Source organism: Meriones unguiculatus, chromosome 1 (genome assembly GCF_030254825.1).
Source record: "Meriones unguiculatus strain TT.TT164.6M chromosome 1, Bangor_MerUng_6.1, whole genome shotgun sequence".
Taxonomy (NCBI): Eukaryota; Metazoa; Chordata; class Mammalia; order Rodentia; family Muridae; genus Meriones; species Meriones unguiculatus.
Window position 1 is genome coordinate 92139343 of NC_083349.1, and position 18810 is coordinate 92158152.

Consider the following 18810-nt stretch of genomic DNA (forward strand, 5'->3'; position numbering starts at 1 on the left):
TCAGTGTGAGGCCCAGGCTTGGTCTTAAGCACCCACGAAGACGTTGTGGTGGAGGGAAGGCCTACAATCGGGATGTAAAATGAATAAATAAATAAACAACAAACTCCTGGTGGTGTGCAGTTGTTACCCTGACACGGGCAAGACAGAGGCAGGTGGATTTATGGAACTCTCTGGCCAGTCAGCCTCCAGGTCACAGAGCCTGTGTCTCAAAAGACAAGGTGGTTTCCTCAAGGAACAGCACCTGAGCTTGACCTCTGGCCGGTACATGCGTGTGTGCACCCGTGCGTCTGTGCGCTTACTTACCTGTCACGTAAGATGAAACTACAGTCCCTCAGGTAGTATGCTTTGTGTGGAATAGTCATCTGCTGCCCAGAGGGCTAAAGGGCCTGCCAGTTCCTCACTGAATCTGCTGGGCCATAAATACCCCTTCCTGTGACTCCTGGGGAGCAGGGATCAAAGGATCTCTATTTCTGACATTCCTCATTTCTATGCTGAATGAATGGGTGAATGAATGTCTTCTCAAGGGAGAACCGAGGAGCCATTCATGTCAGATGCAGTCATAAGTTACACACACCAGTCAGACCAAAGGCTATCTATCCCCTCTCACTGACACTGGGCCTTCCTGGGTTGGCAGCGGCAGGCCGCCAGCAGTGCCACCATCCCTCAGCTAGGAAAAGAAGGTGTGCCAGAGAGTTTTGTATGACAGCTGTTTCAACACCTGGCTTTCCATTAGATTTCCATTCTGCCAGGGGGGCTTGGACAGTTTAAGAAAGCAACAGACATGGTTTAAAAACAGATGGTAATGGGCTGGAGAGATGGTTCCAGTTCCAGAGATCCAATTTCCCTGATCTGTTCTGTCACTACATGCATGTGGTATGTGCATACACTGCTAGACACAGGGTTTCTCTGTGTATTCATGGCTATCCTAGAACTTGCTTTGTAGACCAGTTCAACCAGAACTTGAACTCAGAGATCCTCCTCCTTCTGCCTCTTGAGTGCTGGGATTAAAAGTGTGTGCCACCACACTTTTAATATATGTAATAAAATATTAATAAAATATGTAATACATATATATTTTTCTTCTCTCACACTGCAGTTTCTTCTCCCTCCTCTCTTCCCAGTTCCTCTCCTGCATCTCTCCTCTCCCCAGATCCATCCTTCCTCCATTTTCCTTCAGAAAAGAGCAGGCCTCCCAGGGATAGCAACAGAACACACATAACAAGGTGTACTAAGCCTAGGCACATCCCTTCCTGTCAAGGCTGGACAAGGTAACCCAGTAGGAGGAAAAGAGTCGAGACAGCCCTGCTCCCACTGCTCAGAGTCCCACAAGAACAACAAGCTACACAACCATAGCATATATGCAGAAGACCTGGGTCAGACCCATACAGGCTCCAAAACTGTCTGAGTCCCTATGAGCCCTGGTTAGTTGATTCTGTGGGCTGTGTTCTTGTGTCTTTGACCCCTCTGGCTCCTGCATTCCTTCCTCCGGTCTTTCTTGGGATTCTCCAAGTTCTGCCTAATTTTTGGCTGTGGCTTTCTGCATCTGCTCCTGTCAGTTGTTAGGTGACGCCTCTCTGATGATGATTGTTAGGCTTCTATCTACAAGTATAGCAGAATATCATTAGGAACCATTTCTTTTTTCCAATCGTGTTTGGTTCTATCCTAGGTCTCTGAGCTATCCAGCCTCTGGGTTCTGGCCATCCAGATGGTATCAGGCATGGGCTTCTTCTCATGGCTTGGGTCTTAAGTTGGACCTGTCATTGGTTGGCCATTCCCACAGTTTCTATGCTGCTTTCACCCCAGCACATCTTGCAGGCAGGACAAATTGTAGGTCAGAGGTTCCTTCCTGTCAGAAGAAAAATCTTGCTAAAATGACATTATTTTGCTTCATTCAGCTTTTATCCTCTCTGATTCTTTCCCACAGGCCCCTTTCCTGACTTGTGCACAGAAAACAGTCACAGACATGGCCTTGTTTGTACACGTTAGTGGAGACGTAGCTCTGCTTCCACAGATAAGGCCAGAACTGAATTTTTGCTTAGCTCATAATCGAAGACTAGACTACGCTTGTTTGAGACTCATGAAAATAAAGATGCATGTCTTTTCTTCTCTCCATCTTGTGGGCCCTGAATACTGAAGCTAGGAAGCCCACCCTAATAGCCCAGGGACAATAGCATCCACGATGCTCATTGCAGCTCTGGAACAATTAGCATCCACGGTGCAAACAAAGGGACATGCATACTGCAGTCTCTACCGCTCCTTGCCTACGGTATTGTTTTGGGGTTCTGGGTTTATGTTTGCAATTCACCCTGCTCTGTCATCTTTTATTATAATGTGCATGGCAGGAGTAAATGAACACTGGTTTTTTTTGCACTTAATGACAATATTTCTGTGATCGTCAACCCCGTGAATAGCAGGATTTTAAGGGTGAGATTTTTATGTATCTTGACAAGAGTTCATACCTTATTGGTTTCAGACTTACCACTAGATGGCAGCAGTGTCCCACGGTGGGAAAGAATGTCAGCTTATCCAGGGGCTGTTAAGTTTTTCTGTTTCACTCCTGAAAAACTCAAGCTCATTTGCTCCCTCTGTCTGTTATTTCCACTCCCAGTGTATTTCTGAAGCCGTCAGCGTGCACTCATTTGTCAACTCCAATAGGCTGGGCAGAGCAGAACACAGGGAGAGTGTAGGCCGAGAGCTAGACTCAAGGTCAAGGTCACACACAAAATGTCCTGGCTTGCCTGCACGGGGAATTCAGTTCTCCAAGTTAACTGAGCAGCCTCAATGAGTCACGGCCATGCTACATTGCAGGGACAAGGATGTGGGGGGGACTCAGGGAATGGGAAAAGGCCACTAGTCCCAAGTCTGTCAGGGACACCATGGGATGCAGTGGGCTACAGTAGCCTGTGGGGAGGGTGACTCTGTATGGACTCAAGGCTTGCAATGCCAGAAAAACATCCTCTGTAGGAAAGGTCCAGCAGCTAGCTGCAGTGGCTCATACAAAGATCCCAGAGACAGGAGGAGGAGGAGGCAGGAAGATGACGAGTTCAAGACCAGTCTGGGCAACTTAGTGAGACCATGTCTCAAAATACAAAGTACAACTCAGCAGTCGAGTACTTGCTTAGCATGTGTTAGGTCTTGGTTCAACCTCAAGTAACGCACACACACCACAGGCAACCTTGCATAACACAAATACATATGTATATATATATGCACACAGGCTGTGTGTAATGGTTCGGCTAAGATGTGGCCCTTCAGCCAGCCCTCAGTTTATTCCCAGAAGGACCAGGCTTGTGGGCTATGGTCAGGGTAATGCAATTGGCAAGAACACAGACATTTCAGTGCAGGGCTGGCTACCTTGATACTTAAACTAAAGCCCTTCAGCCCATCGGCACCTAAAGGCAGCCAGCTGACATCCCATGCTTCATGAATTCCCAAGTAGCAGGGCCCACCCCAACCCAACTCTCTCTCTCCCCCAAAGGCAACGTAATAGCTCTTCTGTCACTCTTTTCTGTGTCAAATGGTCATCTGAACACACACACACACAAGCATGCACGCACACGTACAGAGAGAGCATAAAACACATTGAAATTATTTAACCGTTTGAAAAAGAACAAAAACATGGGTTTGTTTGGGGAATCAGACCTTCTACCTTTCTCAAATTGCAGAAGGCATGATGGGGAAGTGGGATTGGATGGGACTGCTGTGAACTTGAGCTCTGGTGAAATGGTCAGGCCTCCATAGAGAAGGAATCCATGCTTTGCCATCCATCGCCTTTTGGGCTCCTTCCTTCTAGGTGTTTCTTCCACCCATGCAGATTCATCCCCAGACCCCCCTCTGGTTGCTTGAATTGGAGGAGCAGGGAGTCTCTGCACCCTTCGTGGGTTGGCTCGCCAGGGAACAAGACCACACAGAAGTTTGAGGAGTTGTGAGGACAGAGATGGAAAAAAAAAAAAGACAGAAAAACTCAACCACAGCCTGGAGCTGGAGCACCAGGAAGGCAGATAAAGGCAAATTGTGGAGAGACGATGCAAGGACTGCTCTGTCAGGCCAGCCCTGGCCTTTCCATCGGGACAGGAGCCCTTCAGGCCTGAGTCTGTAAGCCCGCCACAGTTGCCTACTGCTGCCATTCTTCTGGAGATCTGAGGAAGCATGTGTGTGTGTGGGGGAATTGCAGACCTTAGGTCTAAGTTCCAGACGAGTAAGCTGGCTTCTGGAGCCTTAGCTACCTCCTCTTCAAGCTGGGCAGAACCAGGTGCCCGCTTTAGAGGAGTGCTGTGGAAATCATATACAAAGTGATTGGGGGCAGGGCCCAGGGCTGTCACTGATGATTAATCAATACATCAAGTATTTTAACGTACTTCTGGCCATGTCTTCTTTTAACTAAATTTGCTGATCTCTGAGGACATAAGACAGATTGACTTCAACCTCTGACCACAGAGTAGGACTCAGGGAGAACTATTGGGAAACTGGGAGACGCAGAAATTTATCCACCTAACGATATTGTGTTTCATGAGTTCACAGAGACGCACCTGCCTCTGCTTAGGGCTGGGATATAGGAGCATACCACCACAGCCAGCTTTAGTGGGGCGACCTTGAGGCTAGCCCTAAAAATCCGCACTAAGCCTCCATGTTTCTGCCTGAAAGGGAGTAACTGTTTCATACTTCATAGAGTTGAGGAGTAAGTAGGCCTTCAAGGATGAGAAAACACTGAGCCCAATTGTTAGGTTCTATCAATTTACACTGTATCCTTTGGCTCCTCAAAGTCCCCACAATACCGACTCCTTGGAAACTTGTTAGCAAGAGAATGAAATGAAATGAATGTTTTGTGAGGCATGTCAGACCTCAGTATGGATAATCAGCATGTAAACAGTGAGGACAATAGTAGCTGAATTTATGTGATTGTTCACAGTCTAAGCAGCTTTAGTTGGTGTGACATAACCTTGCTTTACTCTGTACTTTTCAGGATTCCTGGATGTTGGTGGCTTGCTCATAGTCACTTGGCTGTACTCCGTATTAGTTACTGTCCTGATTGCACCAAGTATCAGGCACCTGACAGAAACAAGCCAGGAAAAGTTAATTTGCCTCCTGGTTTTGGAGGAGCTGCAGTCTGTCACCGTGAGGAAGGGAAGGTGAATGACATCTGTCTGTGGACATGGGGGCATGCGATGGAGGTTCTCATGTGGCTACTGGACCAGGAAGCAAAGAGCCAGATGAGAACCAAATCCATCCTTAGTGACCCACCCCTGCCATCTAAGTACCGTGTCCCAAAGGTCCAACACCTCCCTACAGCATCCAGGGACCAACTGTGAGCAGCACTGGAGATTGAAGCCACGACATTCTGTGTTTGTCCCCAAGGCTCATGACCGCCTTACAATGCAGCCTGCATCCAGACTAGCTTCATGAGGCCATAGTCTCAAAACTGTTCAAAAGTCCAGGGTCTCAGGCCAGCAAAACGGCTCAGCAGGTAAAGGTGCCTAATGGCATGAGTTCATCCACAGAACATACCTGGTAGAAGGAGAGAACCGACCCCTGAAATCTGTCCCTTTAATCTCTGCGCACATGCTATGACATGTGTACACTCCCTCCCCCCACACAAATAAGTGTAAAAGAAAATAATAATAATAAAAAAGAGTCTGTAGGGCAGTGGAGGTACATACCTTTAAAACCAGCACTTGGGAGGCAGAGGCAGGTGGATCTCTGTGAGTTCGAGGCCAGCTGGCTACAGAGAGTTTCAGGACAGCCACAGTTACACAGAGAAACCCTGTCTTGAAAAACCAAAAATGAATAAATAAGTAAACAAATATAAACAGACAAACAAATAAGAGTCCAAAGGTTATACTGAGAGTCAAGGCAATCTCTTAGCTGTGAGTTCCTATAAAATAAGAAAATAAACAAAAATCAACCAAAAAGTTACATAGGTGGTGTTTTGTTTGTTTTTGTTCTTCTGAGACAGGGTTTCTCTGTGTAGCCTTGGCTGTTTTGGAATTCAGGCTGTAGACCAGGCTGGCCTCGAACTCACAGAGATCTGCCTGCCTCAGCCTCCCAAGTGCTGGACTTAAAGGTGTGCACCACCACTGCCTGGCCACCTACTTTCGATACACAATAACACAAAGTAATCACTTCTATACCAAAGAGGAGGAATGAGGACACAGCAAGCAAGACTGGACCAAAGCAGGACTGAAATGCAGCCGAGAAAGCACTAAATTACATAACTGCATGGCCAGTTTCTGTGATATGTGTTGTCTGAGCTGCAGGGGCTCACCACACCTGCCCCACGGCCCTACCATTTGCAGGGGATGTGATATTTCTCTTGGGCCAGCACCACTGGGTGCCTGCAGGTTTCCTTGATAGACATCCCTGTACCCAGAACCCTCCAGCGTCCTGAGGTTTTGTGATGGTTGGTTTAATTGCCAGCTCGATACAAGCTTGACTCACCTGGGAAGAAAGTCTAAATGAAGGGTGACAGTGTTGGCCTGTGGCATGTCTGTGGGGAGTTGTCATGACTGCTTAATTGACATGAAAGTGGATGGCACCATTCCCTGGTTGGGACACAGACTGTATATGACGAGAGAAAGCTAGATGAAGACTAGACACACATGCATCCTTTCTCTCCCAGCACTTGACTGTGGATGTGACGTGACCAGCTGCTTCAAGTTCCTGCTGCTGTAGATTCCCTGCATCGATGGACTTCAGCTGGGATTGTGAACTACAGCAAACCATTCTTTTCTAAGCTGCTGTTTGTTGGGGCATTTTATCACAGCAACAGAAACAGAACCAGGACAGGTCACCATGGAGGCTTTGGCTTCAGCGTCACAACTTCATGAATAGCCTCCGGAGGAGTTCCACGCAGACAGTCTGACTCTGTTGCACATCACCTTCCGGAACTTTGACATGAGCATCCGTATCCCCGTAATTCTTGCATTATGTATGCCTGTACACCCAGCACCATACATATGATGCCAAGTTCTCCTGCCAGCTCAAGATGTAGCTAGGTTCTCGTAGGTCACTACTGTAGCAGCCTCTGAGGACCTGCACAGCTGGAGAGAGGGAAATCCTTCTCCAGTAGCCCTGCTCAGGACACTGAGAAGGCACTCTCTTTCCAAACAAATATCTCCTGAGATTTTTTTTTTTTCAGTTTTATAACCCGGAGTCTTTAATAAGTGAGAGGTCTTGCACTTGAAGTTCCTTTGTTATTGCCCCTCCTCTCTCTCTCTCTCTCTCTCTCTCTCTCTCTCTCTCTCTCCTTTCTTTTTTTATTTCTAAACTGTAGTGGTGCTGGGGATCGGACCCAGGTCTTTCTGTACGTTAGGCAAGCATTCTAAACACTGAACCGAGGATTCCTTTTTAGTGATGCTTTTAAAACAATCTTTTAAAACAGTTATAGCCACTTTATCTACCCCTACTTGTCTGCTAGCTTACATGTACACAAACCTTCACACCTTTCCACATCTTTCTGATCTGCTTTTCTTCTAAATTCATATTATAAATCTGGCTCAAAGCAGCCTCCAGAAACCATGCCACATTTTGTCTGCTTGTCTTGAAATTTCCTCCACCAGATGCATTCATCCACCATTTTGAATTCAGCCTCACTTAAACTCTCACAGCACAGGCACAAACACAACCAGATTCTCTGCCACATGTGGAGTGTATAGTTGTTTGCCTTGTTCCCACCTGCAAACTCATGAAAAGTCTTTATTATCTAGGCCTCCGCCAGCACACTGACCTTCTGAACTTCCACCAGAATGTTCCACTAGGCTTTGCTTGGAGGTTTCTAGGGCTTCTCTAGCCCACATCGCTAAACTTCTACATCCCTCCAGGAAACCAGCTCCAAAGGCTCCAGAATCACATGGTCCAGCTCATCACAGCAACAGCCCTGCTTGTCTGGCCCCAATTTTCTGTGTTAGTCCCTTTACTCATTTCAAATACCCGATGGAAACAGTTTAAAGGGGGCCGTTTTAGTTTGGTTTATGGTTTTAGGAAGGTTTCAGGCCATCGTCCTGACAGGAAAGCCATGGTGGCAGGACTGTGTGGCAAAGACATCCACGCTGCTGCCAGACCACAGCAGAGGGTTGGATCAGAACCAGGGGTAGGTATAACCTTTAAGGACCACCCCTGCGCAACCTACTTCCACCATCTGAATCCTAAATCACCAAGTCTCCAATCTCCCAAAACAGTGCTGCTAGCAGAACCAAATGTTTTAACATGTGAGTCTGTGGGGGGCATTTCACATTGAAATCATTACAGAGCCCACATTGTCTCATTCATCTCACGACAGCAAGCTTGTGTGGGGAGTCCAAATGAGGGGATGGTACTTAAACCAAATCCCAAGCCCAAAGTTCCTACCTAAAGCTTAAAGTTCAGCTGAAAAATTTAAGCAGCCACAGACAGTGATGAGAATGATGATAAACAGTCCCATCACTGAGGTCAGTGGAGACTTATGTGGGGCAAGGCAGGATCGCCTAAAAGATGCACAGCCAACCAGTACTGCATAGATAGCTCCTCCAACTATATCATTTGCTGACACAATGGTTATTACCCTTTGACAGGTTCCAGTGGTGTGGGAAGAGGCAGCGCTCGGGCTAAGGGGCATTTGGTTCTCACTGGCTTTTGGTTTCCTCTAAAACAAACACCAAGTGCTTGAGCGCTGAGACTGTCCACCCTGAGTGTGAATGGAGATGGAGAGCTTGTCTTTGATTTCTCAAAGTTTGGGATTTATTGCCCAAGCTGCTTGTTGACTTATGCACTGATTAAAAGGAAGGAGAAAACCCTTTCCCGGCAGAAACCACGCACCAGCCCTTTCCAGGGTTTAAACGAAGTTCAAATCTAGCAACAGCTTGGCTGCTGTGAGGAAGGACAGACTGAGCCAATTCAGTTTTCATATTAAGGAACTAAAAGCTGCAGCCTTGGATCTCCAGGGAGAACAACGTCTCCCCTTAAAAATACAGATTAGGGGTCAGAGAGATGGCTCACTGGGTAAACATTGTTCCCTGTATGTCCGAGGATGAGAGTTTGAGTCCCAGAGCCTATAAAGGCTGGGTGTGGAGCGTGTCTACAATCCCACTACTCCCAAAAGGGAGATGGGAGGCAGAGGTGGGTCTCAAATAGGCAGAAAGTGAGGACCAACACCCAAGGCCACCCTCTGCCTTCATATGCCTGCTGCGGTGCGCATGCTCCCTCATCCACTCAGACAGTGCATGGACATGCCGTGTGTGGACAAGCCATGTGTGCACGTACCCGTGCTGATTCTCTCTGGGCTCTGTGGCAACAAGAGAAATGGCCTTCCTGAAGCGTGTCATGGAGACAGTCTGAAATGTAACTCATTGCCGTCCCCATGCCCCAGCTTTTACACCACAGAACGCGTTAGACCCTCTGGGGTAAGGATGCGTATGATTCCTCCCCATGCTAAATCCCTAAAATCCTTTTGCTGAAGAAACGTTGTTGATGGGGGAACATTTTCACAACCTAAAGCTGTGTGGAGAGCTGGTACAGAGAGTGATGACATGAAATGTGACTGCCTCATCCACAAACTTTGAGATTACTGCTGGCTCCGGCCACTTAGCTTTTTGCATCACATGTCATCTTTAATTTTTTTTTTTGTATTTCTTTATTTTATGTGTCTGAGTGTTTTGCTTGCATGTAAGTCTGTGTACCACATGTGTGCCTGGTGTCCTTGGAGTCTGGAGGAGGGGACAGAATCTCCTGAAACTGGAGTGACAGGCAGTGTGGTTGTGACTTCCACATGGGTGTTAGAAACCAGGATCTCTGAACCAGGATCTCTCCTAGAGCGAGTGTTCTTAACCTCTGAGGTGTCTCTCCAGCCCCACAGGCCTTCCCTTTTGGATTTTTAAAATATAATTATTTATTGAGACAGGGTCTTTCTATGTAGCTCTCCTGGAACCTGCTGTATTGGACCAGACTGCTCACATGAATACTCTCTCTCTCTCTCATACTCAAGTGATCTGGAAGCTGAGAAGAGATTCGACAACGTCTTCAGTGTCAGCCACTCACTGGAGTTTATGGAATCTACACCCCTCTCCTCCAGATAAGGGGGTTACTGCACGGAACTGCAGGAGGGGGGGCCGGACAGGGTAGGTCAAGAGCTAGGGCTGTAGCTCACTGGCAAAGCAAGTGCCTTGTATGCCCGTGGCTCTGGGTTTGAGCCAAGGCTAAGCAAAATTAAATGAAGTTTTTAATTAAATAAGATAGTTTAAAAAGATGTGTTTTGAGGAAAAATTTATCCTTAGCTGTTTTATTGGAAAACAAGAAACAATCTTCCCTGAAGAGTGAATTCTTCCCAGTGACCAAGTTTTAAACAGGGCTGATGTCACTCACACCAGTTTCAGGGGAGACAGAAGCCTCCCTAGGTCATCATCTGAGCCCATGGAAGTCTCTAAAGGACACGCAAATCTTTCATGAGAGCCAGTGGTCAACTGAGGACAGGCATTTTGTGAAGACTGAGGCCAGGTGTGCCTGAGAAGGGAGCTTTTACTCCTACCTCTCAAGTGCCGGGATGACAGCGCGTGCTGCCATGTTGGGTTTATGCAGAGCTAGGACTCAACCCTGGGCTTTGTGCATGTCAGACAAGCACTCTAGCACCTGAGCTACACCTCAGCCCCTTCAGGACACACCTGAGCTCAACTGTTCTCAAAGCACCCCAGTACCCTCCGGAGTCAGCTCAGTGAGGACTGAGTCACCCCCGTGGCCTCGAGAGTCCCGTCTCCCTTAGAGACATTTGCTTTACTTCAGGGCCCCCTGCTCCCAGCTGCACATTGTCCAGAGCGAATCCCTGCCCGATGCATTTACCCGCATTTGTAAATGGAATGAACGGGGACCCACAGGGCATCTGGCACATGGCACAGGACTAGAGGAGGCGTGCACCTGTGTTGACAGCACTGAGGAATCGTGATGGCGTGTAACATGGGAGCTGCCAAACAGATTCAGTTTCTATAAAGAAAATTGCAGTTAGTGAGGGGCCCAGTGAGGAAACACTAATTGAACCCACATGTCAGAATCCGGTCACAAGCCCGTTTGCTGGCTTGGGGCTAGCTGAGGGCCGTGAGCAAAAAACAAGAGCCCAATATGGCTGCTGGTGCCACTGGATCCCTGGGCCAGACACAGCTGCTGCTCCCCCAGGCACCTGACCCCGTCTCTCACCCTCCACCTATGGCCTCTTCTGCTGCCATCATGGATGAGGGTCAGCAGCTACCTTCTTAAAGATGAGCCGCCATGGCAGTAACTGCCGAGCAGAAGCTGGGCCTAATTTCTGGTCTCCCTGCCTACCCACACCTTTACTAAGAGGTGACTGTTGGGGAGGGGGTTGGCCTTCACCATTTTAGCTTTTAACTCTCCTGAAGGTGGAAGTCTTTGCACCAGCTTGCAGAACTCTTGGGCTCAGGCTCTACACAGGCAAATCACCTCAGAATCCAAGCGATGGGACTTAGGCACTGCATGTATCATAGCCCGTCTTCTGTCCCTTGACCCTAGCTTGGGTGGCAGCCCCCAAGTTCTTCCTCTACATCTGTCCCCGAGGCTTAGGTGTGAACTGAGACCCGAGGCTCTCGGCTATCTTGAAATGCCCCCTCCAGCTGCAGAAGAGTAACCATGGTCACCAGCAGGCACCTGCTCATTTCTCACAAGTGCAATTTATGAGGCAAAAATTTCGCTCTTCATAGAAAGGTCCCACGCTCCTGTCAGGAAAGGTAATTGCAGCTTTTAGCTGCCTGTGTCACAGTCATTATCCGTTTCCTCATGTGCTTAGTGGCTATTGCCCATGGGATTTAGGTCATCTTCTTGGTTAATGAGTAAAAGAGGATATGAGGTGGACATCCAGGCCTGGTGACTCAGCCCGGCCCTGAGTGCCTGTGAGTGGCTCTTCCCAGACCCGGCCGTGGTTTGTTCACAGCCATTGTGAACCTGGTTGTCCCTGGCCTGGGGGTCAGTGTAGGAGGATGAGTGTGGAATGGGCCTCTGCATCCTGTCTGCAGAAGCTCACACTTTCATTCAAGTCTCAGGAGTATCACAGGACTCACATGGGTCAATGAGCTGAGACAACAGAGCACATGGTGGAGACACAGCTATTTGGGTCACCTGATCCTGGAGTCCCATACCTATGCTCCCTCATTTCCCCGTGGAGGCCCAAGTCCATACAGACACTGTTTTATCTATGGCAGATGTTGAATGGACAGCTGAGACTGAATTCCAAACAGCTGTGAGTTAGAGCCTACTGTGGGATTTCAGTACCTGGCCCAGATCCTTGTCCATTGGTTAGCGCATTCCATTAAGACCAAGGGCACCCCTCCTCCACGTGAGGTGGCGCCTGAGAGGCGGGCTGAATGGCATCTCCCTCCTCCCTAGGTGGCCTCCTCGCTTCTGCTTCCCCTGCAACTGTATGTGGTAGTTGGAAATCAAATAGCTATTCCTCCTGATGAGGAGGAAGCATGGTTCGGAGAAGGCAGTTTGTCCAGGTTACAGAAGTAGCTTTTTTTTCTAGGGTCAGTGTCCAGCAGCATCCGAGATTCCCAGGCCTTCTACACAGGAAGATGAGGGCACCTCCTGGAAACAGAGCCTTGGAAGAACACGACAGGTGCTTGGAGCCTGCAATCCTCAGCCCCCAACTCTCTCTCAAGTTCAGTACCAGAACTCAGCCCTGGGGATGAGGGGGTTGATGCCTGCCAAGACTCACTGTTCTAGTGCAACTCCAACCGACTTACCAGGAACTAATAGCCCACTGCTGACAAGTAAGCAGCCGTGGTCCTCTGGCGAGAGCGCTGAGGAGACACCAGTGGTGGGGTTGTGGGGCTACTCCCAGGAGGCTGCTGAAGCCAGGTGTCAGGGAGAGTGAGGCAGGCCCAGCCTAGGTGGGAGATTGGCTTAGGAAGGGTTGCCGAGTCTGCCTGTACCAGCCACTAGCTGTGCCTCAGTGTGTGAAATGTGGACAGTGTATTTATCTCACTTGGGGGTTGGAAGGGCTGAGCTAATGTGTTAAAAGCGCTTGTGAAGTTCCCGATCCGGAGGAGACCTGGGAAAGCGTATGTTAATGTCATGAGCGGGCCAGCTTGTGGATGGTACGCTGTACTCAGTTGGCCTTAATTCACGGTCTTGTCCACAACCGAGCTCTATCAGGTCAAAGCATGCAGCATGGGTCAGCAGCCTGTGTGCAATTCAGTGGGACACTAAGGACAGTTTATGTGTGTTTGCTTGTGTTGTTTGGGTTGTGACTTTTCTGACGTGGATAAAATACTGCATTATGTTGTGATATCCTGCTTTTAAGGTTGAAGTCTGACCTTTCTGGATAGCTTCTGAGTCGGTCTATAGTGGTGGATTCCCTTTCTCAGTGGGGTTCTCTCCACCTGATCTGGGGAGCCCCAAATCCTGTAAGGAGGGTCACATAGCCCTCAGGGAGGATTACAGGCCAGACCCTTTCCTGGTAAGAAACCTGTTCAGCAAGCACCTGGGCATTCCTGGAGACACACACCCTGTGTCTTGGTGTCTTGGCTTTCAACCAATGACCTTCAATTGTACTTGGAGATTTTCTCCCACCCATAGGGTAATTAAGTACTGTGTTCTCCTTCTTGTGATAGGACCGTGCTACTGCATGTGAATGAGGTACCATACCACTACATGTAAATCAAGTATCCCTAGAACCTCTAGCCCAGCAAATCAAACACATTCACCCTTGAAAGCCCTCCCACTGCCAAGGTTTATAAGTCCCTGATTTCACATGAAATAAAGGTACTGCATGCTGTCTGATAGCATCAGCTTTCCACTATGGCCACTTGAGATTCACCATTTATTCTGGGGGAGGGAGGGAGCCCCTTCTCCCTGGAAATTCGATGCTGAACTCCCACCTTGAGCACCCAGCACCGGCTGGGCTTGAACCTGCCTTCTGGCCCCCATGTGAGCACAGCAGCTTAATCAACGAACGGTAACGCTTTGGTATCCTCATAGGTTTTGAAATGCCCATGCTTTTATTTTAAAAGAGCTGTTGTAACAGTGAAAAATTCTTTCCACGCCTGGCCTATCGCGCCTGCCTTGCCTTAAAGTGCTCTAGCCTTTCCTAGCAGACCTGGGACTTTTGCTCCTATTCCCATCCAGAAGCCTGGGCTTCCAGTGTGGTGTGCGGCCCCTTGGAGCTGGTAGCTTCTGAGCCATGCCCAGCAGCTGCATTGTGTGGAAATGGCATACAACAGCCACCTTGTCCTCTGGACCACTCAGGCCTCCCGCTGGCCCCACCAAAGGAAGAATGACCACCCTGGCTCCTGCCAAATGAAGAATGACATTATGTATTAATAATATGGCATTAAGTCTGTTTTTGTTTGTGTGTGTTGTCTGGAGTAAAACACTATTATTTCTGTTTTAATTTTAACTTCTTTGAATGCCATTCAGAGAACATAATCTTCTGTATTTATGTTGTTCCTTTTAATCTCAGTGAGGTGGCTATATAATTCTGGCCAGCATGTAACTTGACCTCACAGTTTATAAAGCGCCCTCAGGACCCACCTGTCCACTGGCAGGAACTCACTCAGTGCTTCTATAGCAGATGGAGGTTTGCTCTCTGTCTCCCATTTAGAGATGTGGAAAGCCAGAGAGCGAGGCTTGAGATGCACATGGACTGGAGAGAACTGAGCGAAGCAGTCCTTCTGTGAAAATCCCTTCTGGCCTAGTTTTTGTTGTTTTTGTTTCTCAAGACAGGGTTTCTCTGTGTAGCGGTGGCTGTGCTGGAATTTGCTCTGTAGACCAGTCTGAACTTGAACTCAAAGGTCTGTCTGCCTCTGCCTTACAAGGGCTAGGACTGAAGGTGCCTGCCACCACTGCCTGGCTCCTGTCCACCTACTTTTTACACAGCCCTACAAACGTAGATGTAAGCTCCTTCTCTTAATGTTATTTTAAAATATAAAATGATATGTATTTTTTTTCCTACCCTGTCACCCTGGTGTTACCTGAGTGGCCATGTGGTTGTGACTTGCCCAGCTGCTCAGGCCTTTGTTCATTTAAGCCACACTTTTGCTATGTTAGAAGCAAAACTACCACAATGTTTTGGGGACAAGGAAATTTTATTCTTTTGAATTATTTGCTTGGATCAGATGGACAAGAATAAGACAAGAGCTCAGTGAGCATTGACTTATGACTCTCTATTCCCTTTCGTATTAGTAGCCAGGGCTTGGAAGGCTAGGCCCTTTAGCTAAAGATGCTGGACAGTTCCAGCTGTTTCTCCAGGGTCTCCCTTGTGGAGGGTCTGTGCTGGGGACATATGGCCTGAGTCTGCTGGGGTGCAGGTTGTATCCTTGGGGGAAGGATAGACCAGTAGTCATTCCAAGACAACCCAGAGGGCCAGTGGCCTGCTGTGAAGAATTGACTAATTTAGACTGGTCTGGCCTCCATGGTGGCCTGGGAAGGTGATTTTGAGATGTTCTGCTCTTTCCTATAGCCTGTGGCTCACCAACCCCAACTTGTCACTTGTCACACATTGTGTCTATTTGGGTAACTGGGACACACCCCAGGGGATTCTTTCTTTAGAGGAATGTTGGCAATTAGACACACACACACACACACACACACACACACACACACCACACCACACTCCTGACTTACTCATACTCAGAGATATCTATGTATCTTCCTCTTCTGGGCGTAAAGGCATCTGGCACTATTCCTGGCTTGCTTCAATACTAAGCTAAGTAAAATCCTGCTGTAGTTAAAAAAAAAAAAAAGGTTTAAAAAACAACAACAACAACAAAAAATACAGGTTCCTTGATTCCATCATGGTATAGAGAGTTCCTGGGACATCATGGACAGGTTCCTTGATTCCATCGTGGTGTAGAGAGTTCCTGGGACATCATGGACAGCCTTAAGGACTTGATGTGTACAGGGGTCTGACTGAGCCAAGGAAGGGTGAGGCTGAGAGAGGAGGATCAGCGCTGGGTTATTTTGTTATCAGAAGCCATATTAGGGTAAGCTGCCTTGAGCTTTGACCTTGAACCTGACATCAGATCTTCACTCCGGCTACTTCCTACCTGGGTGACTTTGAAGAAATCATCTATCATTGATGTGACCAAATTCCTGGGAAGTGCTGCTTGAGGGAGGAAGAATCTATTTTGGCGCCTGGTCCCAGGGAACAGAGCAGATGTGGCTGGTTCCAGCGTGTCTACAGTCAGGAAGCAGAAACAGATCAGTGCTGGTACTCATCAGGATTTCTTTTGTTTATTTTTTTCTTATTTTTTTAAATTGAAAATAGATTCTTTTCTCAGACAATATATCCTGTTTATAGTTCCCTCTCCCTCTACTTCTCCCAGTTTTTTCACTCCTTCCTTCCCTTCCAGATCTACTTCCTTCCTGTTTCTCATTAGAAAAGAACAGGCTTCTAGGCCGTAAAAACCAAACGTGACAAAACAGAACATAATAAGACGAAGCAAAAGCCATCATGTTGAAGCTGGACATAGTGACCCAACAGGAGGAGAAGAGTCCCAAGAGCAGACACAAGAATCAGAGACCCACTCATTCTCACAGTCGGGGTCCCGTAAAAACACTAAGCTAATAGCCCTAGTGTGGATTCAGAGCTCCTGGTGCACACCCATGTAGGCCTGGGCTTGCTGCTCTCTTCTCTGTGAGCTTTCATGCACCTTGCTTAGTTGACTCAGAGGGCCTTGTTTATGAGAATGATGTGTCCTTTGTCCCCGATGGCTCTTACAGTCTTTCTCTTCTTTCACTGGATTCCCTGAGCTCTGAGGAGAGGGATTTGATGGAAACATCCCTTGTAGACTCTCTCTCTCTCTCTCTCTCGTGTGTATGTGTGTGTGTGTGTGTGTGTGTGTGTGTGTGATGTCTGGCTGTAGGTCTCTGCTTCTGTTCCCATCTGCTATCTGAGGAAGCCTCTCTGATGATGACTGGATAAGGCCCTGATCTACAAGTATAGCAGAATGTTATTAGGAGTAATTTTATTAATAATTTAAAAATATATACCAGTAGTGCTTAGTTTTACTGTGGGCCCCTGGGCATTCTGGTCTCTGGTTCTTGGCCAGCCAAGCAGTGTCAGCCATGGGTTCCTTCTCATGGAGTGGGTCTTAAGTCAAATCCAGTTGGCTACTCCCACAACTTTAGTTGCTACTATTGTCCTAGCATATTTTCCAGGCAGGACAGATTGTAGGTCAAGTTTTGTGGCTGGGTTGGGGTCCCCGGTTCTCTCTTGGTGGCTTACAAAGTACCTTCTTATACCAAAGAGACTAGAACACCTAGGTGTAGGCTCCATGTAGGCTCCAGCTCGAACACAGTTTCTCTGTGTTCAGTTGGTTTGTGAAGAGCAACCATTGGTCTTAGCCTGGGTTGTGTGCAGATTTCGTGGGACCACCTTGGCTAACAACTCCATCAAATGCAACCCAGTTTCACCACTGGAGGCTCATCTGGTGACAAGCTGGCCAGCTGAGACTGTATCTTCCATCACTAGGAGTCGTAATTAGTGTCACTTTCATCCACTGAGCTGTTTCCACCCCTCCCTGCACCCTCCAGTTCCAGCCATCTCTTCCTACACTTCTTCCTCCACCCCCACCTGATCCCCACCAGCCCCAAGTATGCCAGTAAATACTGTTTTATTTCCCTCTCCCAGGGAGATACATGCATTCCCCTCCACACACACCCCTCTTTACCTAACTTTTCTGGGTCTATAGATTGTAGCTTGGTCAATATCCATTTATATGTGAATATATACCATATTTGTCTTTCTGGGTGTGGATTACCTCACTAAGGATGATTTTTCTAGTTCCATTCACTTGCCTGCAGATTTCTTGATGTCATTTTTTTAAAGAATATTTGAGTAATAAATGCTGTATTGTGTAAATGTATCACATTTTCCTTATTCATTCTTCTGTTGAGGGACATCTGCATGAGCATGGTTGATCAAGTGTCCTTGTGGAAAGATGGACCATCCTTTGGGTATATGCCCAAGAGTGGCATAGCAGGGTCTTGAGGTGAATCAATTATTGATTTCCATTATGTCTGTACATGTTTGCACTCCCAGTAGCAATGCAGGAGTGTTCCCCTTACTCCACATCCTCACCAGCATGAACTGTCACTTGTGTTACTGATCTTAGCTATTCTGACAAATGTAAGATGGGATCTCAAAGTAGTTTTGGTTTGCATTTCCCTAATGGTTAAGGATGTTGAATATTTCTTTAAATGTTTCTTACTGTTTGAGTTTCCTCTGTTTGAAGAAATATTGATAATTCTCTATATCTGTACTTCATTTTTAAATTTTATTATTTAGCTCTTGATAGCTAGTTTCTTGAGTTCTTTCTATATTTTGGATATTTGTCTTCTATTTGATGTGGAGTTGGTAAGAATCTTTTCCCATTATGTAGGCTGAAACTTTGTTCAATGATGGTGTCTTTTGTCTTAGAGAAACTTTTCAGTTCTGTGAGGTACCATTTATTAATTGTTGATCTTAGTGCCTACACTTATAGGTATTCTGTTTGGAAAATTGTCTCCTGTACCAATGTGTTCAAGGATATTCCCCAATTTCTCTTCCATCAGGTTCAGTATATCTGGTTTTATGTTGAGATCTTTGATCCACTTGGACTTGAGTTTTGTGCAGGGTGATAAATATGGAACTATTTGCTTTCTTCTACAAATGGTGCTGCACCATTTGTTGAAGATTCTGTCTTTTTCTCCCGTGTGTATTTCTGGCTTCTTTATCAAAAGTCTATATGTGTTTGGATTTACATCTGGGTCTTCGGTTAGGTTCCTTTGATCAATGTGTCTATTTTTATGCCAAAGCCATCCGGTTTTTATTACTGTAGCTCTGTAGCACAACTCGAGATC